Here is a 22,703-nt window from a genome sequence, read left to right as displayed (position 1 = left end):
CTTCGATAGGGGCAATCGTGCAGTATCGGCCGGCTTAGGTTTTTTGGACTTCACTGTGTAATGTGGTGGTTAGTCGGAATATTAATATACTGTTCTTTTACCTCAAGAGAGCCGCTCATGGTAGCCGTGCGGTCTAAGCCGTCTTGCCACGGTGCGCGCAGCTATCCCCGTCGGAGGTTCGAAGTCCCTCGGGCATGGGTGTGTGTGTTGTCCTTAGCGTAAGTTAGTTTAAGTTAGATTAAGTAGTGTGTAAGCTTAGCAGTTTGGTCCCACAGGAAATTAGCATTTCCACATCCCACCATATGGGGGGTAAATCACAACTCATACTGAATATGCTCTCATTCGAGAAGGGCGCTCGACCCCAACTCCTCGCTGCTCCAGACCCAATGTTCTTGGCACCACGGCAAACGACGCCGCCGATGTCCGGATGTCAACGGAACGCAACGTACTGCTTGCGGGGCATAGAGGCAGTCCCCGTAAAATCACTGTTCCACTGTGGAGAGTGACGACATGTGCATTGAAATCCAGTTAAATGTGGTTTGCAATAGCTACCGCTGGTTGATATGAATTCCTTCTTCCTTGTTGCACAATGTAGCAGTCATCTACTGCTGTAGTTAACCATGGGAGAGCAGTGCCAGTGGTTCGAAACGCTTCCAATGTACGTGAAACAATGCTGCAGCAATACCAAACGTCTGAGCTTCATTCATCACACTTCATCCTTCTTCCAGTTTCCAGCTGATTCTTCCTCGTGTGATGTCACCCACGTGTTGTCTCCCGGTGATGCTGTAATACAGACCACCACTACAGTGCACAGGCATACATTGGATCTTCCCGTTCCTCCAACTGTCTAGTGTTGCGGGGCGAGCCCCATTTGACGCTATAGTCACTCCGACCCGCACGCCATGTAGCATTCAGCTTTCTGTGCGCGACTGGGAGACCTTTGGCAACGCGTTCTGGCACTTTCATTTGCTCTCCCTTAGTCGTTAATGTGTTATATTACTTAATCTATGTCGTCCGTAAGTTGTGCAGAGCGCGGTAGTTCTTGATATACGAGGGGCGATTGAAGAGTCCGTGCAAAAACTACTTACGTGTTTGGGGTAAACCTTTTTTTTTTTCGACAGAGTCTCCTTTTAGACTTACACATTTCGTCCAACGCTGTTGTAATTTCTTGATCCCTTCCGAATAATAGGAATTGTCCACGTTTGGAAAATAGCTATTGGTTGCTGCAGTCACCTCCTCGTTTGTATAAAATCTTTGTCCCACCAGCCATTTCTTCAAATTGGGGAACAAATAGTAGTCAGAAGGGGCCAAGCCTGGAGAATAGGGGAGGATGTGAAACGAGTTGGAATTCTATTTCCATTAATTTTGCTACCACATCTGCTGAGGTGTGTGCTGGTGCATTGTCGTGATGGAAAAGGACTTTTTTGTGGTCCAGTCGCCGGCGTTTTTCGTGCACCTCAGTTTTCCAACGGTCCAATAACTATGAGTAATATGCACCTGTAACAGTTTTACACTTTTAGAGATAGTAGATGAGGATTATCCCTTTCGAATCCCAAAATACGGTCGCTATAACCTTTCTGGCTGAAGGAATGGTTTCGCCTTTTTTGGTGCAGATTTTCCCTTGGTAACCCATTGTTTAGATTGTTATTTGGTCTCAGGAGTATAGTAATGTGTCAGTGTTTCATCCACAGTGACGAAACGACGCTTAAAGTCCTGCAGATTCTTCCTGAACAGCTGCAAACCATCCTTGCAACACTTCACACGATTCCGTTTTTGATCATGCGTGTGCAATCGCGGAACTCATCTTGCGGATGGCTTTCTCATGTCCAAATGTTTATGCAAAATATTATGTACCCGTCCATTCGAGATGCCCACAGCACTAGCAATGTCACGCACCTTAACTCTTCTGTCATCCACAACTATATCATGGATTTCATCAATGATTTCTGAAGTCGTAACATCCACAGGGCGTCCAGTACGTTCAGCATCACTAGTGTCCATGTGGCCACTCCGAAAATTTTTAAACCACTTATAAACGGTTCTAATTGAAGGTGCAGAGTCAGCGTAATGTTTATCAAGCTTATCTTTAGTCTCCTTTCATAAAGTAATGTTTAATCACCACACGAAATTCTTTTTCGTCCATTTTTTGACAATCACTCGACTTCCTTGATTCATGCGAATGCCAGTCACAAAGAAATAGACTAGTATGCCTGAAACTTGGTGTGCGCTCTCTCCAAAGATGCTACTAACTAAACATGACCTTGATACGAGTCGGTGGTGCCATCTCTCGGACGTTGCACGGACCTTTCAAACGCCCCTCGCAGTTCGATGCAGACGTACTCGCTCGTCAACGTTTCCTGAGAAAGCAGCGCTCTCCAGTATCATTTCTATGACTCACAGATAGTCCCATTGATTACTCAAAACTCTTACGTACAACATCTGATGATGAAAGTGTAATCCCACGAAACGTGTAGTGGAGGTGTTAATATATCGTGCCTGTCTGCTGTAATTTGTAGTTTTATTTGGTGTCGTAAACGTCCGCTCTCCGTGTAAAACAGTGCCCGGTGCGGTCAGCGGCGTGTCTAGAAGTAGTTACGCAACCGGATGCTGCGTGGACGCGTTGCGTGGCGCTGCGCAGCGCGGCGGAAGTTCAAGGCTAGGCCGTCGTAAACGTCTGCGCCTCCAGCGCCCTGACGCCTTTTGTCGGAAGCGGCGCAGGAAGTGTAAATCAGCGCCTCCTGTCCACGCAGACGGCACCGGAAAACGAGCCAACCGGCGACACAATGCAGTCAGTTCGGCGTCTCGCCTTTGTCGTCCAGTTCTTCCCACAGTAGGTGCTACCGAGTTCTCGGTTGGCTCCGGTGTTCTATCGGCAACGTCCGGCGATATTTTCAACGTTTTATTGTTTAACACCCCGTAAACGTCGAGTGCAACAGAAGCAGGTCATGCTCTACAGAAGTCTGTGGAAGGGACACATGGGTCTCTGTCGTTCAGGAAGCATGCGCAACGTGGAGCTTGATGCAGCCCGACCGGAAGTCGAGTATGCTTCTATCCAGCACTTTGTGATATATGCAGGGAATTTTTAAAACACCGTAATTTTCATCAGCAGTTACCGAAGCTGATATTTTCGCTCTAGATGTTCATTGCGTGGCTGTTTGATGAGAATTTTGCCGGCCTGTGTCGCCGTGCGGCTCTAGGCGCTTCAGTCTGGAACCTTGTGACTGCTACGGTCGCAGGTTCGAATCCTGCCTCAGGCATAGATGTGTGTTATGTCCTTAGGTTAGTTACGTTTAATTACTTCTAAGTTCTAGGGGACTGATGACCATAGATGTTAAGTCCCATAGTGCTCAGAGCCATCTGAACCACTTTTTTTTAATGAGAATTTTCCACCGTTTCTTCAATAGTCACACGGATCTCGTTTTTCAAATGGTTTTTCTAGATCGTCCCTGCAGATGTAAGCTGCATCGCCTTCATACATGGTCATCTACGAGCGGTAACGGTATTCCATATTCTCCATCGTTTGATGATCACACTGCTCTTCTTGCTTATCAGTGTCAATAGAAAAGTACAATAGAAAAAAAGCGGAACTGAGGCACATTAAATGCTGTCATGAAATTCCTAGCCGGCTGCTGTAGCCGAGCGGATCTAGGCGCTTCACTGCGGAACCGTGCGACTGCTACGGTCGCAGGTTGGAATCCTGCCTCGGGCATGGATATGTGTGATGTCCTTAGGTTAGTTAGGTTTAAGTAGTTCTAAGTTCTAGGGGACTGATTACGTCAGATGTTAAGTCCCATAGTGCTCAGAGCCATTTGAATCATTTTTGAAATTCCTGTTCCGCTACTTCAGGATCGCAATTCATTACAGTGACGTTGTGTACGCGTACATAGTCTAGCAAACACATCACTGCACAAAATAAGAGACCGCTACAGATGCTTGTGTGATATAATTCTGACTTAACACCGACGCTAGGAGGAAGATAAGCACAAGGTGTTAGCACTAAGAACCCTTCACTGGATAACTTCCTGCGTATCCGCTTACGTTCGATTCCCTATGAAAGTAGCCACACAGCGCCATAGTCATTTGAAAAAATTGAAACAACATAGAAATAAACACTCTTAATGACGGGTACTTTGTGATGCTCACACAGCTCAATATGCATCTAAAAAAATTAAAATGACATAGAAATAAACAGTCTTAATGTCGGATACTTTGTGATGCTCGTGTGGTTTATATAGTAAAGCTACAAGTTCAGAAAACTGTAGCGAAAGGCAAGAAAACGTTCGACGCTTGGTGCACGAGACCCTGCAGCTGACCCTCGAAATAAGAAAATGAAACGTGTTTTAGTGAATACACAGAATGGGTTCTTTTTTATTACACGATTGGCGATCAATGAGTGGAATTACTGACAACCGATATATTTCTAGAAATCTGATAGCAAGTCTTCTCCATGTTGCCAGTATAATGGAAACAAATTCCAGTTTTATGTGTATCCAAATACGTTTTGTATGCATCCTCAAAGATTAAAAGCTGTAAGAGAAGCAAAACGAAGTCCTCCACTGTTAATGACACAGCTGTCAGTTTTATGAATGCATTCCCTGGCGTGTCTAGCCAAATACTGTATGACGATGGCCATCGCAGTATGACTGATTAGGAAAATGTACTCCAGCGCGCACCAGAAAGTATGTTCAAAACACAGTTATCATAGATCACAAAATGACTTCTTTTCAAAATGGTTCAGATGGCTCTAAGCACTATGGGACTTAACATATGAGGTCATCAGTCCCCTAGAACTTAGAACTACTTAAACGTAACTAACGTAAGGAGACCACACACATCCATGCCCGAGGCAGGATTCGAACCTGCGACCGTAGCAGCAGCGCGGTTCAGGACTGAAACGCCTAGACCCGCTCGGCCACAGCGGCCGGCCGTCTTCTTTTCGCTTTGTTAATGAGAGTAACGGTATAGTTTGAATATAACTCTGAATAACACGATGTTTCTAGATTTCTATCTCGTCTACTAATTACAGTACTGAAATATTTTGTGTATAAGGGCTAATTCAGCGGAACTGATTCACTTTAAAATATTCTGTTCTGACCCAGACCAATTGATGAATTGTCAGAACGTTCACGCTAAATAGCGTACAGTCTCTTGTCATGTACTTATGTCTATACGTGACACTGTTGTCAAATGCAACCCCAAATCTCATGGTCCTTTTCAACGGATTCAAGAGAATTCCTTTCACTGTAATGTACCAAAACTTTGTAACCCATGTTTCCAGTTGGGACAATCTCGCGTCCCAGTTCCAGTACATTGGATTATGCCTTAAACACATCCAGTTTTGGAATGAAAGTAAACAGTGTTACGGATGTGTTACGGGTGCACTTAATTATTGGTCTATATCGCCGAGGTGTCCGCCCCGATAGCTGAGTGTTCAGCGTGAAGGACTGTCGTCCTATGGGGCCCGAGTTCGATTCGCGGCTACGTCGGGGATTTTCTCCACTCAGGGACTGGATGTTGTGTTGCCTTCATCATCATTTCATCCCCATCCGGTGCGCAGGTCGCCCAATGTGGCGTCGAATGTCGTAACACCTGCACCAAGGCGGTCGGACCTGCCCTGTAAGGGGCCTCCCGGCCAATGACGCCAAACACTCATTTCATTTCCATCGCTGAGGCCAGTCTTGTAGAATTATGAAACTGTTGGGTTGGACCAGATGTGGATTCTGAGGAACAGGTGGGTGCCGAGACAGAGACCAAAATAATGAGAACACACGTAATGTGGTTGGCACTATCGAGTACTTAAATCCAATTCAGCAAATCCACTTGTATACCAACAGTACCTTGACGCAAGCGAGTTCGTCGAGGTTCACAGCGGCGTGAGGCTAACTAGTAGGCCTCGAAAACGGCGGGTGGATTCCGCTGTCCCACTGGTGTGCCATCGGTGCGTTGTCTTCTCATTGCGGTTCGGCGGCGGCGCTACTCGCTCATGCAGCAGAGGGTGTCTCTTCGATCCGGCCGCAGACTGGCGTGTGGTCACGTGAGTTACTGCCAACCTCGCGACGTTGACTGCCTGGCGAGCTGTCGACAGTGTACGACACCACAGAAACATTTGTGTGAACAAAAGTCTCTTCTAAAACAATCAAAATGGATTTCTTAACCAGAGATCTCGCGAAACTCAACTCGTTCTGTTCGTCTATGAAATCCAGACCGCCGTAGATATTGGTGTCCAGGCGATTTCTGTGTTCCTTGACTTCGGGAAGGCATCTGACACAGTTCCACATTGTCGTTCAACGAAAAAAATACGAGCTTACCGAGTATCGGAATAGATTTGTGTCAGGAGCCAGAACTTTGTTCATCTATGGGAAAAGTTGGAAGTTCCATGTGGCTGTTTGCAGATGATGATGATGTTGTTGTCCATAAGAACGTAGAAACGCAAGAAGACTGTAGTGAGTTGCAGGAAGACCTGCAGAGAATAATAACTGGTGCAGGAACTGGCAACTAACCGTGAAAGTAAATAATGTAGCATATTACACATAAATGTGTGAAGAGATCTACTACTGTGTGATTACATCATTGGTGACAGGTCACTGGAAATAGAAACTAACGCAAACTGCCTGGGAGTATCTGTGCATAACACTAATGTAGAATCATGTCGTAAAAGTAAATGCCGGCCGGGGTGGCTGAGCGGTTCTAGGCGCTACAGTCTGGAACCGCGCGACGGCTACGGTCGCAGGTCCGAATCCTGCCTCGGGCATGGATGTGTGTGATGTCCTTAGGTTGGTTAGGTTTAAGGGGACTGATGACCTCAGAAGTTAAGTCCCATAGTGCTCAGAGCCATTTGAACCATTTGAATTTTTGAAAAGCAAATACCAGGTTGAGATTCATAGGAAGAATCTTAAAGACATGTGTAATGTTCATGACCGAGGGAGGAACATGCTACGATTGAAATGGCTGGGGAACAAACAACAGTAAGTTTAGGATATAATAATAGATTTCCCTTGGTTCACACTGAAACTCAATCACGTATAACACACAAATGAATTCTGTGAGGCTGTAGTAGGCGGAGAGCAGTAGGCTGCTTGCGAATGGACTGAAGACGGAATTCAGGGACGCGATAAGCTCAACGGTGGTGAAGATGAGGCCCAGGGAGGCAGCATCGTAAGGGTGGTTGAGAGGAGGTCTAGCGAGGCAGTAGCTTGAGTACAGTTAAAGTCTATGGACGCTTTGGTGGAGTTCTCCTGGTTGACTTGGCGATGTAAACTCTGATGAGCTGCTAGGCGCAACTGGCATAGTCGCAATGTATGACCAGCCTGCGGAGTGGTCAGGTGGTGACCTGAATACTAACCCAGTGGAAGGATACTGGCAGAGGCGTGTGGCCCGCCTAAATGTGGTAAAGCTGCAATGGAAGCACCAGTTGCGGCAATGCTTACTCCTCTGGTAATCAGGCTGGCATCACGTTGTACCTTGGTGGCTACTGGAGGTTCGGTTGAAAACAACCCAGGGTGTTGATCATCTGATCACCAGAGGAAGTGTCGTTAGCAGGCTGGAGCTGCAGCAACCCACGGTACACGACAGTATGGGCAGTAGCTGTGTTGCAGGTGGCAGCCAGGGATGCAGCAGCCCTTCTCCCTGAGGAAGAGGTGGTGCAGGCAGCTCAAAGGAGATGTAGCATCCATAGGGAGGAGGCAACACGGGGCCAGAGAGGTGATCCCTGGGATGGGTGCTTGTGACAGGAGACACAACGAGATGCCATTACTGTGGAAGGTCGATCGGACTGCAATGCAATGGAATGGAACACCAAGTCTGGGCAAGCACAAACACATGAAAAGTCTGACGGTTTGGACACCAGCCACTGTTGGGACATAATCCCTGAGCCAGTTATCCTCCTTGCCATTGTATGGGGGACGAATACACTGAATTTTCGATCTATGGTGCTGCCAACTGCATCTAAACTAACAAACTTTGATCATCACCAGTATTGTTGTGTTCATGAGCAAAGGGAAGAACACGCTGGAGCTGGAATGCAAGGTAGCAAAGCACAATTGTGTGTTTATGAAGTCTAAGAAATAGACCACCACAACACTTCCTTGGGACCTCAATCCACAGTACTTGGTTCCTGCTGAAAGTCATTCATTTATGTCGCACTGGGATGTTCTTATTCAGTAGAAAGCCGTGGTCAGCGCAAAGCTGCTCAAGGATGGATGAAGATAGAGACCAGTGAGGCAATAAGATGATGATGATGGTATTTGGTTTGTGGGGCGCTCAACTACGCGGTTATTAGCACCTGTACAAATTCCCAGCCTTTTCTCAGTCCAATCTCGCCACTTTCATGAATGATGATGAAATGATGAGGCAATGAGGATGGCGAAGATGAGAGGTCCAGCGAGATGGCATTTCCTTAGGACGTCAATTCTCACTACTTTGTTCATGCTGAAAGTCAATCATTTAAGTTCCAATGGAATTCCGTGAGGCCATGGTCAACAGAGAGTAGTAGGTTGCTCGCAAACAGACTGTAGATGGAGTCCAGTGAGGCTTGAGCACAATGGAGATGAGGGTCACCATGCAGTAGCTAAAGGGCGGTTGCGGTGGGGTCCAGTAAGGCAGTAGCTCGAGGACACTGTGTTGAGATACTCCTCCTTAGATTGGTGATGTGAAGTCCAACTGATGTGCTGCTAAGCACAGGTGGTGTAATCACAGGGGTGGACTGGATGCAGAGTTGCCGGGCAGGCTACCGGCAGAGGTTTGCGGCTTGCAAACGCAAAGCTGTACCAGAATGGCAGCTCAGTTTTCGGCGATGCTTATGCCTCTGGCGGCGAGGCTGCCGCATTATACCATGATGGCTGTTGGAGACTCGTCTGAGAACAAGATGGCGTGTGTCTGTTGATGGAGTATTTCCGTCTGCTCTCCAGAGGAAGTGACCGGAGCTGCGGCACCCCACAGACACGACTGAATGGTTGGTGGCTAAGATGCAGGAGGTAACCAGGAGGAACACAAGAAAATGTAATACATCCACAAAACAAGTGGCTTGCAAAACTCAGCCGATTTTTGAGTACTGCTCATCAGTCTCAACCACGAAAGAAGTGGCTTGCAAAATACTTGTTCAACCGATTCTTAAGGATTACTCATCAGTCAGGGACATGTACCAGGTTGGATTGCCCGGGGTAGCCGCGTGGTCTTGGGCGTCCTGTGATGGTTCGCGCTTCTCACCCCGTTGGAGGTTGGAGTCCTCCCTCGGGATTGGGCGTGTGTGTTGTCCTTAGCTTAAGTTAGAGTAAGTCGTGTGTAAGCTTAGGGACTGAAGACATCAGCAGTTTGGTCCCATAAGATCTTACCACAAATTTCCGATTTCCAGGTTGGATTACTAGAGGACGTAGATAAAATACAATTAAAAGCGATGTATTTCGGCATGGATTCGTTTAGTCGGTGCGAGAACGTTACAGAGATGCTCTGTAAACTCCAGTGGCAGACGGTACAAGAGATGTGTTGTGCACTGAAATTCCAAGATAGTACGTTCCAGGAAGAGTCAAGCATCGTATTATTTCCTTTCACACATATCTCGCGTAACGACCATATCCAGAATATTCGAGAAACCAGAGCTAATACGGAAGTTTACCAGCAATCACTCTTCGCACAGCCATTCGCGAACGGCGCAAGTAGATGTGGCAGAGAAGTACCCTCCGCCACATATTGTAAAATGGCTTGCTGAGTATAGATATAGTTGTAATTTTTGGAATGGAAATAAAGTGTATTACGGATTTAGTGGTGCAACAAGCATTCAGTTTTGAGATTTGATTATGTACACTACTGGTCATTAAAATTGCTGCACCACGAAGATGACGTGCTACAGACGCGAAATTTAACCGACAGGAAAAAGAAATGCAAATGATTCGTTTTTCAGATCATTCACACAAGGTTGGCGCCGGTGGCGACACCTACAACGTGCTGCCATGAGGAAAGTTTCCAAATAGCAGCTGACCGGCGTTGCCTGGTGTAACGTTATTGTGATGCCTCGTGTAAGGAGGAGAAATGCGTACCATCACGTTTCCGACTTTGACAAAGATCGGATTGTAGCCTATCGCGATTGCGGTTTATCGTATCGCGACATTGCTGCTTGCGTTGGTCGAGATCCAATGACTGTTAGCAGAATATGGAATCGGTGGGTTCAGAAGGGTAATACGGAACGCCGTGCTGGATCCCAACGGCCTCGTATCACCGTGCTGGATCCCAACGGCCTCGTATCACTAGCAGTCGAGATGACAGGCATCTTATCCGCATGGCTGTAACGGATCGTGCAGCCACGTCTCGATCCCTGAGTGAACAGATGGGGACGTTTGCATGACAACAACCATCTGCAAGAACGTTCGACCACGTTTGCAGCAGCATGGATCATCAGCTCGGAGACCATGGCTGCGATTACCCTTGGCGCTGCATCACAGACAGGAACGCCTGCGATGGTGTACTCAACGACGAACCTGGGTGCGCGAATGGCAAAACGTCATTTCTTCGGATGAATCCAGGTTCTGTTTACAGTATCATGATGCTCGCATCTGTGTTTGGCGAAATCGCGGTGAACGCACATTGGAAGTGTATATTCGTCATCGCCATACTGGGGTGCCATTGATTACACGTCTCGGTCACCTCTTGTTCGCATTGACGGCACTTTGAACAGCGGACGTTACATTTCAGATGTGTTACGACCCGTGGCTCTATCCTTCATTCGATCCCTGCGAAACCCTAGATTTCAGCACGATAATGCACGACCGCATGTTGCAGGTCCTGTACGGGGCTTTATGGGTACAGAAAATGTTCGACTGCAGCCCTGGCCAGCACCTTCTCCAGATCTCTCACCAATTGAAAATGTCTGGTCAATGGTGGCCGAGCAACTGGCTCGTCACAATACGCCAGTCACTACTCTTGATGAACAGTGGTATCGTGTTGAAGCTGCATGGGCAGCTGTACCTGTACACGGGATCCAAGCTCTGTTTGACTCAATGCCCTGGCGTATCAAGGCCGTTATTACGGCCAGAGGTTGTTGTTCGGGTACTGATTTCTCAGGATCTATGCACCCAAATTGCGTGAAAATGTAATCACATGTCAGTTCTAGTATAATATATTTGTTCAATGAATACCCATTTGTCGTCTGCATTTCTTCTTGGTGTAGCAATTTTAATGGCCAGTAGTGTAAATCGTTCGCGATAGCAGAAAGATAATTTCCGTTTCAGTAGCTACAGATTGAATAGGCAGATTATTTGCGACCATTATTAAGTTTCCAATTGATAGTTTGAGCGGCAGGCCGGGTTTAAGCGATGCAAATGGGTCGGGCTATGTGGGCGAGACGAGACGGTCGCGAGTGGCTCGCCCGTGTGCGTGCAGCCGGCGGCCAGCAGACGGACGGTGTAAGCGTTACACGCTCCACTGAGCTCGGCTATCCGGCCATCATCGCTCCGCGGCGAGGAGGCGGCAACGGCAGCAGCGCCCACCGAGGATAAATAAGTCCGAGCGGGCAGCGTATTGAAAGCGCAGCGTGCGGCTAACGTATCACCCTCTCCGGATTCATCGGGCAGACACCCTCTGCATCTTTCCCGCAAGATGATTGCATAAAGTGTGCCGCAGCAGATGTTATACAGCGGCACGTAATTTACTGCTACACCTCCTCTACACTAAAGTGTCTTCTCTCTCAGTCTTTTTCAGCACCGGAAAATAGAACAGCATAGCGATAATCTGAATATCGTAAACGGGAATGATGCAATGGGGAATGGTGTCTGGCAGGTGCGACCACACAAGACGCTCACGCCAGAAAGAGTTAGGAGCTGGATGGAGCATGTGAAAAGACTCCTTTTTTGAGAAAGTATGGCAGACCAAAAACAAATCCTTGCTGTCGTCACTCAGCTTACGGCTAAACAGAACCGGAATGGCTGAGCGGTTCTGGGCGCTGCAGTCGGGAACGGCTCGAAAGCTACGGTCGCAGGTTCGAATCCTGCTTCGGACATGGATGTGTGTGATGTCCTTAGGTTAGTTAGGTTAAGTGCTCAGGGCCATTTGAACTTAAAAGAACCATAAGATAATGACGAACGAAGTTTTACGTTTTGTTGTTGTGGTCTTCAGTCCGAAGCGTGATCTACTCGGTGCAAGCCTCTTCACCTGCGAATAACAACTGTGGCGTACGTCCACTTGAACATGCTTACTGTATTCATTGCTTGGTCTCCCTCTACAATTTCTCCCTCCGCTCCACCCTCACACTTCCCTCTGTTGCTAGACTGACGATTCGTTGATGTCTTTGGATGAGTCCTATCAGCAGAACCCTTATGCCATACATTTCTGTTTTCGCCACTTACGTTTATTACCTCCTCATCATTTATTATATCTGTTCATTGCGGCCGCGCGGGTTAGCCGAGAGGTGCTGCAGTCATGGACTGTGCGGCTGATCCCGGCGGAGGTTCGAGTCCTCCCTCGGGCATGGCTGTGTGTGTTTGTCCTTAGAATAATTTAGGTTAAGTAGTGTGTAAGCTTAGGGGCTGATGACCTTAGCAGTTAAGTCCCATAACATTTCACACACATTTGAACATTTTTGTTCATTGCGAGAAGTCGCCCTCTGACAGATCGTCCTCTCACATTTTAATTCCTATTTCAACAGTGATTTGCATACGTCTTGTCTTCACCTCTATTCTCTTTCTCCATTCAGACGATATTTTCTTTCCTATTGATAAGATTGGTCAATTGGTTCAAATGGCTCTGAGCACTATGGGACTTAACATCTTAGGTCATCAGTCCCCTAGAACTTACAACTACTTAAACCTATCTAACCTAAGGACATGGCCGAGGCAGGATTCGAACCTGTGACCATAGCGGTCGCGCGGTTCGGGACTGAAGCACCTAGAACCGCTCGTTCACAATGGCTGGCACCAACATCCGTCTCGAATTCAACCCTGATGTTAATAAGAATCGCCGCAATCTCGTTTTAGAAACTAAATCCACTATGTACTCATCCACAAGCGACCTCCGTAGCTAAATTGTAGAAAACAATAACTTAAAACGTCAATAATTTGATTTCTTTTAGTTAGGCAACGTTTCGTCACTGCAAAGTGACGCACGTGAGCTTGCCGAGCCGCTGTCGTAGGTTTCCTAATTCCCAACTGAGTCATCCAGTTATCGCTATGTTACAAGGAAAACAACAGTTCCTTCTCTGTGCCCCGCCAGCATTCGCCGAAGCTTCCCGATTCTGTTGCGATTCGAGTCACCCGAAAAACACAAAAGCCTATTCCGAATGCCTCGCGCACCAAAACAGAGCGAGTGACTTTCACGTTGCTGCGATGACCTTTTCACGCAGGTAAATCGCCCCTTTGTTCCCGGCTGCGCTTTCGCGCGGTTCGCGGTGCCCACCCCGTCACGCTTCCAGCGACTCGAGCGAACTGCTCCTGAAAGCCGCGGTGAGTGAGACCTCAGCTGGGGACACGGAGACATTGATTTGTGGCGCAGCGGCCGGTCCGTATCGCGTCGCTTATGCGCGCGCAGCCACCACATTACAATGCTACGCGGAGCGACTCTGTGCGCCGTCCCACACCCAACAGCCTGCTTAAGGCGAGCACTGCCCCGCCGCGCTCTCCGTCACACGTCTCGAGCTCGCCCCAGACCCATATGTTTCTCTTTTTTGCTTGTCGGGTGGTCGCTGCGACTTTATTCCGGTGACATCACTTTGGAGTCGCTTCGGCTTTCGCGTAACAACGTATCGCTCTGTGCGCGTTACGATATAGGGAATAATGCCAACTGTCTGTCCCTTTCTCTAAGGCTCTCACGGAAGGAACTTGGGTGAAGACTCCTTTTTCTCGCCGAGAACTCCAAGAATAGGCCTGGTTCCACACGAGGTAATTTAAAACACCTGTCGTCTGTCAGATCTGTTTACTAAACAGGTTCAATCGAACAGTAGACAACCTGGGCACCTTTTACCTCTCTATTTTTCATTTTTATTCTACATTCTTTCAACTACAACATTTATCATTTAAATCTATCCTTAGTCGTATATGGTACCCTGAGCGTTATGTTTTGACACTGAATGGAGATAGTCAAGTCAATCCGACTAGAAATACGAGCAGACGTTTTATTTCGCTGTTGGCGAGTTACTTGCTGTATCGATAGTCATTTTATATTTTATGATTGACTATGATTTTGTCAACCAAAGTGTAGAGCCATTCTCAATTCGCTGAACTTGCCTTCATACAATTTCGAGTTAACGATTCATGTGATTTTACTGATACAACCAGTTTCTTTAACCTGAGTCGGCCGGCCGGAATGGCCGTGCGGTTCCAGGCGCAACAGTCTGGAATCGAGCGACCGCTGCGGTCGCAGGTTTCAATCCTGCCTCGGGCATGGATGTGCGTGATGTCCTTAGGTTAGTTTGGTCTAATTAGTTCTAAGTTCTAGGCGGCTGATGACCTCAGAAGTTAAGTCGCATAGTGCTCAAAGCCATTTGAACCATTTTTTTCCGCTACTGCAACAGCGGCGACCGATGATCGTTCTCACAGCACTAGTCAATTGTTTACAAATGTGTATTGATCATAGGCACAGTAGATTACTCTCGCTCCTCCGCCCAGCTGACGCGTCCGGGTGGAATACACCAGAGGTGCCCAAACTTTTCCTCTGACGGAAAACTTTGAGACTCCTGGCTCCTTGACTGAACATCTTGTTGATTTTGAAGTATTGTAAATTTTTAAAAAATGTAAAGAATGAGAAAAGCTTGTATTATTCATTGAGTACAACAATTTGATATTTTGTAAGACATAAATCATGACAACAATTAAAAAATGTCGAAAAGACCTCGTGTTATTAACCGCTATTCGCAGAGCATTTATCCACTTCCCGCGGAACACCCTGGAATACACAACTTTGCAAATTTTTTCCCCGAGCCCCGAGACAGTACACCTTCGGTTATGGTTTCACATTCAGACCATTATCTAGCTAGTACCTTTTTCACGAGCTAGGTGTTATATGGAGGAATTTAGAAACTGCATGCTCAAGGCTGTACTTCGAGTGTAAACTGAAAGAAGATGCTGAATCTGGAAAAAAATTTAGATATTAATTTTTGTTCCAGAATCCAGAAGAAACAAGAGACATATTACTAAATGTAATTACTTGATCACATTTCTGTTTTAAATACAATGAAAAAGTTAATAAGTCATACCGTTTTCGCTTAAAAATGCTCAAATAAATTAATTACGTAAATGACACAACCAGAATTTTCGGATTGTTTCCTTTCTACCGGGATGTTTCTTTCTGTTCATAAGATTGTTCTCAAAGAAAACATTTTGCGTAGTACATTGTATCGTTATCCATTATAAGTCGTGCAATTGGCCATTTTTGACTCTTAGGTCATTTTCCAGCATTTATTCGTAAGCAGTACGCTTATGAATATGACCTACGTATTTGGCGTACAATCGAAAAAAGGTACGACGTTTTCGATCGCACAGTGCTATGCAGATGTGTTATTGCACGTATGAATGAACTTATGGATTTGAATGTATGCCACAACACGTAAGGCATGTAAGGAACGGCTTATGAGTAAGTGCTGCAACATGACTTAAGCGTCGAAATTTTCCAGTCGCATAACAAATAAAGAATAACTGTACAGTCGACTACAGACAAAGTTTCCTTTCACAAAATTCTTGCAGGCTGTGGATACACATATCAACAAAATATTCACTAGATTGCCTACTAGGCCTAAAGTGGCTGCAGGTAATTTCTACGAAATTTGAAATGGGCTACTGTAAAAGCTTTTAGAAGTTGCAACAATGAACAAATGTGTATGTTGAATGAAACTACGTCGTAATTGGATACTGAAAAGCCTTATTGGGGCACTTGGTTACTTTAGCTTAGTAACAGCGCGACAGTCATTGCGAGAAACTGAAGGTACATTGTACTTTATGCATTGTTCACCACACGTTCAAGTTTGTATTGTGACTGCCTGTGGCATTCATTGTCCATTTTTAAGTGTGCTGCGGTGTCCATTAATGTTTAAGAGGCGTCAGATGGTAACAGAATTGTAATAAAAGTCCTCAAACGGTGTTACAGCTTAGTTTTTAAAGAGTCGTTTGTTCTAAATTACTCCTGAAAATGCCATTACGCAGCTCTCAGTCTCGAGTCTGTTATTGCTACATCAGAATATTAAATTAACGCAGCCAGCAAATTTGTCACTGCTGTCTTATCAAGTCTCGGAAATTGTTTCGAATATAAAGCGACTACATATCCGGACTCACGTCTCACGACTAAAAAAAAACAACTCGGTTTGCTAATGAAGTGGAGCGTGAGATCATGACAGGGTCTAAAAGGAGCTGTACCGAGGCAGACTGTCGACTTAACGCCGGCGCGTGAGTTCGATAAGTTTCACCATCGACAGCGCAGCGATTGTTGTGCGACATTAACGTGCGAAATCTTTCCGTTATAGCGGGCACTAACCGGCAACGCTTTCAGGAAAGGTGACTTAAGGGCTGTAAATTTTAATGTTAAACCGTAAGCTTTAGTCCGCCATCAAAAGGAAATTAAAGTTCCCCTTTATGGGCGTAAATACTGACATAATAGTCAATAACCCGAGTCTTTGTATAATAGGCTGCATTAAGGTGCGTACTTTCGCTGTCTGACTTCCATTTACTCTCGCAGCTATAAATCAGCACCCTTAACTGCTGTTCCACTTTCCACGACCAAATTAATGGAGCTTACCGAGTTAACTTCCATTATAAATGAGTTCCTTTGTTCAGCGGAAGACGTTTACATTCTTTTCTTTTGTCAAGGACAGCTTAAAGTACCCAAACGAAAATGAGGAATGCTGTTCCGCTACCGGCAAAGGAAGAAACTGTGAATGTAGCCGACTGTTGGAAGTTAAACGTTTCTTAAATTGGACGCAGGCCTACACCTCAGAAATCAAGAACGCTGTAATACTTAAAATAATAAAGATTGTTGGATAAGAAACCAATCTTTAATTTCTGCTGATATTCACTGAATAACATAGAAGTACAAGCAAATATCGCCAGAATAATCTTCCATTCGGTAGGTATAATGTGTCTGGCCTGCTACAGTTAATGAGCGCCTAGCTCAATATTACCACATCGCTGGGAAGTGTACTAAGCGATTCGCCGTAGCAAGAGTTCCATGTAGAACACATCGTAAACAGATTTTCCACAAGAGGTCCGACGAATTCCTTATATAAGACCATAATCGTTTCGTTCGACCATCTTTGCGTTTCGTTCCTAGTGCTTAAACTTGTAACGATCCAGTAATTGAGAGTATTACTTAAATAAAATCGCATGGTTTTGAACGTGGTGCAGACCTTTCAATTTGGCACCACTCAGTGTCGTTCAAAATGGCTCTGAGCACTATGGTACGTAACATCTGAGGTCATCAGTCGCCTAGAACTTAGAACTACTTAAACCTAACTAACCTAAGGACATCAAACATCCATGCCCGAGGCAGGATTCGAACCTGCGACCGTTGTGGTCGCGCGGTTCCAGACTGAAGCGCCTAGAACCGCTCGGCCACACCGGCCGGGCCACTCAGTGTGCCTACGTGCTAATTTCGCTGCTTAATTACTCAGGAAGTTTTTCAGTTCGCCTCAGTAGGCTAAACGGGTCACCATCTCAGAATTGTCCTACAGGTTCACAGGGAATCGAACCCAGGTGTTGTGCGTAAAACGTCAGCGCCGCTAAACACTTCATCGTGAATGGTACTTCCTTGAACCGACCACATTCAGACGAAATGTTTTCCACGTCGGCTTAGCTTACGCTCCGTTGGGTATTTACTAGATTTTAAAACTGTGGATGTCGGTCCGGAATTCAAACAGTAATTGGTGTGACCAGGCGAAACTACTTTCGTCCGGCCCCAACAACTGGTTCTTTGATTGCTCTGGGAGCAGGTTCATCACACTAGAACACATGAAATATTAGTTCACTTTATTACATAAATGAATAAAACATTTAATTAGTTTTGACACACTTCTTTGCCACCGGACTGCTGATGATATACAGCTGTCATAGGCTAGCAAAGCATCACTTGGTCCACTAATGAACAAACTGCGCTCTTGAGGTACAATGTTGAACACTAACAACATTACAAGTGCATCTGAAACTTTAACTGGTCGTTGATCGTAGACAATTATGCTGACTGCAGTAGCTGAGATCTCGAACTGCGCAGAACTCTGGCATGCTCAACACTATATTAACCTCAGTATGAGGGTGCTGCTGTTGCTGAGAGGGATGCCATACGGCATTGCAGATTGCAGCAAGCCCTCACTAATGTGTGTGGCATCGATATGCGTTTCCAACTTTGGCATGGCCCTGCAATCTCTGGACACTACCATAGTAACAGTTGCCTCCTGTATACAGTGCCAACTCAGTATGCCACACAGGTCCAAGCCATCGTCCTGATACTGGATCCTAATCAATCCTTTCAAAACTCCACTCAAACCAATCCCCTAGTGCTGTATGACTACTATCAAGGGGAAATTGATTCAACAGAAGTTTCGCTCACTGCAACCTCAGGTTTTAATGAAGACTGAAATGTTATTTTTGATGACAGCTCGATTAGATTAGATACACAGTTCGGTAGATCCGTATGAGAAAAAGAAAACTACATAATACATTTTTTACTTAAAGACAGATATGCTGATGTTCCTTTCACAGAACCTAAGTTAGATGGTCCTCAAGAATGTGTAAACGTTAGAAATTTTTTACACTTCTTAAATTACATTTAAGTTAAAAAGCGTACCCACAAACATTTAAATTTGTAATAATGAAGTGATAATATAATTCGTACACTATGGTAGCCAAGTAACGCCAATGTAAACACAGCACCCAAAACTTACTTACACGTATCGCGTTACCGAACTGAATCTGTGTTGAAGTCAGGTACTATGTAGTATTCATGTTATGGTGTATATATATCCCATACCAAACTGTCCTGACGAGTTAACCATAGTCTGTCAAGACGAAATGTCTTTCGAAGCTTCATAAGGACGTGTTTTTGCTCCACGACATTGGCCCAGCTCATTCTGCACAGGACACAACCACATGTGCTCTTCCTTTGGGCTACAGACTGCGCCATTTTGTTTAGTCTCCTGTGACGGCATGTTACGGTATTGTAGTACTGGGGTTTTAGTGGGTACCAGTAATGCAGATATGGACTTGCAAGCAAACAAAAAAATAGTTATGCAAATTTGTGATATGACAGTCACATCTTGCTACGCGATATTCTTTTATTTTTCTGTCACTGTTTCGAGGCTCAGACATCCAGAAGCTTCAGACATCCATTTTACCTGCCATCCGAGACTTGTATGGAGACGGAAGAGTTTACTTTCAACAAGATGGTGCCCCAGCCCACTACCAAAATCGTGTTAGGGCGTATCTCGACGAAAATCTACCAGGAAGATGGATAGGCCGTGGAGGTGCTGTGGAGTATCCACCACGTTCCACAGACGTAACTCCTCTGGACTTTCACCTGTGGGGAACATTAAAGGGCGTCGTTTATAGACAAAAGCCACGCATATTGGATGAACTCCGAGAATCTATCGTACATTCATGTGCAAATATCCAACTGAACACGTTGCAGTCAGTCGTTCGTGCTCCAGTTCGGCGGCATCGTTTGTGTGTGGATGTTAATGGTGACCATTTCAAACACCTACAGTGAAATCTTTAAGTTGGACTTTAAGCTGCACTTTCGCCAAAAATGAAACAACTCCGTCAATTAGTTTGCAAGTTATGGACTTTTAAACAGTGGATACATTTTTTGGACCCCTCTGTATTTCGCGTTAAGCTGACAGAGTACACACAACTCTATCCGCCCCCTGTGCACGTGACGTGAGATACGCTACTCAGCTGAGGTGCGGGCTGGCCTGACACTCACTCGCTCGCTCATCGTGTAACTCGGGCTGGGACGGATTTAGAGCCGCGGCCGGGCGCGTTCGCGCTGCTCTGCCTTGGCCACGGCACTCCTCCCCCTCCTCCTGTTTGCTGGGACAGCAGTTGCGTTCGCGTGACGCACCACACCGCACCGTTAGCGGCGCGTCCGCCTGCCACCTCGCCGGCGAGAAGTATTTCGGAGTGCGTGCCGCGAGCTGCGCAACGTGTCGGCGCCCTGGCCTACGTCGGCCGCGTAATTTCAGCTGTCGCGACAGCCCACTTGCGGAGCCCGGAGAGAACGCGAACGTGAACGTGAACGTGAGGAGGCGGCGTTTCGCGGGAGGCCGCCAGCTTGCATCTAAGCTTTACGGGCCGCAGCGGTGACAAGCCCGGCCTCCACGTAGTATCTCCACCGAGACTACGAACATTATCACCACCTTCATCTCCAATGGCCAGCCTCTGAGGCTCAGAGCTCATCGTGGCTAACCATTCTACAAAGCGCCCGAATTTGGACCCTGGTTAGAGAAGTGGAGTCAAGCCCACTCAGCCTCTCAACAACAACTGTGCGAAACAGATGAACACGCTCGTGCAGAAATTAGCAACTACACTCCTGGAAATGGAAAAAAGAACACATTGACACCGGTGTGTCAGACCCACCATACTTGCTCCGGACAGTGCGAGAGGGCTGTACAAGCAATGATCACACGCACGGCACAGGGGACACACCAGGAACCGCAGTGTTGGCCGTCAAATGGCGCTAGCTGCGCACCATTTGTGCACCGCCGCCGTCAGTGTCAGCCAGTTTGCCGTGGCATACGGAGCTCCATCGCAGTCTTTAACACTGGTAGCATGCCGCGACAGCGTGGACGTGAACCGTATGTGCAGTTGACGGACTTTGAGCGAGGGCGTATAGTGGGCATGCGGGAGGCCGGGTGCACGTACCGCCGAATTGCTCAACACGTGGGGCGTGAGGTCTCCACAGTACATCGATGTTGTCGCCAGTGGTCGGCGAAAGGTTCACGTGCCCGTCGACCTGGGACCGGACCGCAGCGACGCACGAATGCACGCCAAGACCGTAGGATCCTACGCAGTGCCGTAGGGGACCGCACCGCCACTTCCCAGCAAATGAGGGACACTGTTGCTCCTGGGGTATCGGCGAGGACCATTTGCAACCGTCTCCATGTAGCTGGGCTACGGTCCCGCACACCGTTAGGCCGTCTTCCGCTCACGCCCCAACATCGTGCAGCCCGCCTCCAGTGGTGTCGCGACAGGCGTGAATGGAGCGACGAATAAAGACATGTCGTCTTCAGCGATGAGAGTCGCTTCTGCCTTGGTGCCAATGATGGTCGTATGCGTGTTTGGCGCCGTGCAGGTGAGCGCCACAATCAGGACTGCATACGACCGAGGCACACAGGGCCAACACCCGGCATCACGGTGTGGGGAGCGATCTCCTACACTGGCCGTACACCTCTGGTGATCGTCGAGGGGACACTGAATAGTGCACGGTACATCCAAACCGTCATCGAACCCATCGTTCTACCATTCCTAGGCCGGCAAGGGAACTTGCTGTTCCAACAGGACAATGCACGTCCGCATGTATCCCGTGCCACCCAACGTGCTCTAGAAGGTGTAAGTCAACTACCCTGGCCAGCAAGATCTCCGGATCTGTCCCCCATTGAGCATGTTTGGGACTGGATGAAGCGTAGTCTCACGCGGTCTGCACGTCCAGCACGAACGCTGGTCCAACTGAGGCGCCAGGTGGAAATGGCATGGCAAACCGTTCCACAGGACTACATCCAGTATCTCTACGATCGTCTCCATGGGAGAATAGCAGCCTGCATTGCTGCGTGAGGTGGATATACACTGTACTAGTGCCGACATTGTGCATGCTCTGTTGCCCGTGTCTATGTGCCTGTGGTTCTGTCAGTGTGATCATGTGATGTATCTGACCCCAGGAATGTGTCAATAAAGTTTCCCCTTCCTGGAACAATGAATTCACGGTGTTCTTGTTTCAATTTCCAGGAGTGTAGGAATGCTCATGGTGACACATGTGCATTAATTTGTCCAGCTTACTGATTGTTGAGCTCCTTGGGCTCGGGAAGTATTACTTTAGAAGCGCAGCACCCAGACACTTATACACATGGCGTAACAAAACGTACGGCACAAATTCGAGGACACACTCCTCACACACGGACGAAGAAGTTACACTGAAGATCCAAAGAAACTGGTGCCGGCCACGGTGGCCGAGCGGATCTAGTCGCTTCAGTCTGGAACCGCGCTGCTGAAACGATCGTAGGTTCGAATCCTGCCTAGGGCATTGATGTGTGTGGTGTCCTTAGTTTAGTTAGGTTTAAGTAGTTCTAAGTCTAGGGAATTGATGACCTCACATGTTAAATCCCATAGTGCTTAGAGCCATTTGAACCTGCCTAATATCGTGTAGAGCCCCCTCGAGCACGCGGAAGTGCTTCAGCACGACGTGGCATGGACTCGACTAATGTATGAAGTAGTGCTGGAGGGAACTGACACCATAAAAGCTGCAGGGCTGTCCATAAAGTGTACGAGCGGGTAGAGATCTCTTCTGAAAAGCACGTTGCTAGGCATCCCACATATGCTCAATAATGTTCATGTCTGGGACAGCGGAAGTGTTTAAACTCAGAAGAGTGTGTAGCAATTCTGGACATGTGAGGTGTCGTACTGTCCTAATGGAATTGCCCAAGTCCGTCGGAATGCACGATGGACATGAGTGGATGCAGATGATCAGACAGGATGCTTATGTACGTGTCACCTGTAAGAGTTGTATCAGGACGTATCGGAGGTCCCACATCACTG

General features: G+C 47.0%; 1 protein-coding gene across 2 annotated transcripts in view; it reads left to right on the top strand.

The window, feature by feature from the left end:
* LOC126355348 (homeobox protein EMX1-like) overlaps window positions 1-22,703 on the top strand; it is a 265,187-nt gene that overhangs the window by 99,857 nt on the left and 142,627 nt on the right. The gene's annotated exons all lie outside the window — the stretch shown is intronic.

This window comes from Schistocerca gregaria, chromosome 3 (genome assembly GCF_023897955.1).
Source record: "Schistocerca gregaria isolate iqSchGreg1 chromosome 3, iqSchGreg1.2, whole genome shotgun sequence".
NCBI lineage: Eukaryota > Metazoa > Arthropoda > Insecta > Orthoptera > Acrididae > Schistocerca > Schistocerca gregaria.
The sequence above is the reverse complement of the archived record's forward strand: the minus strand, read 5'-3'. Positions and strand labels throughout refer to the sequence as shown.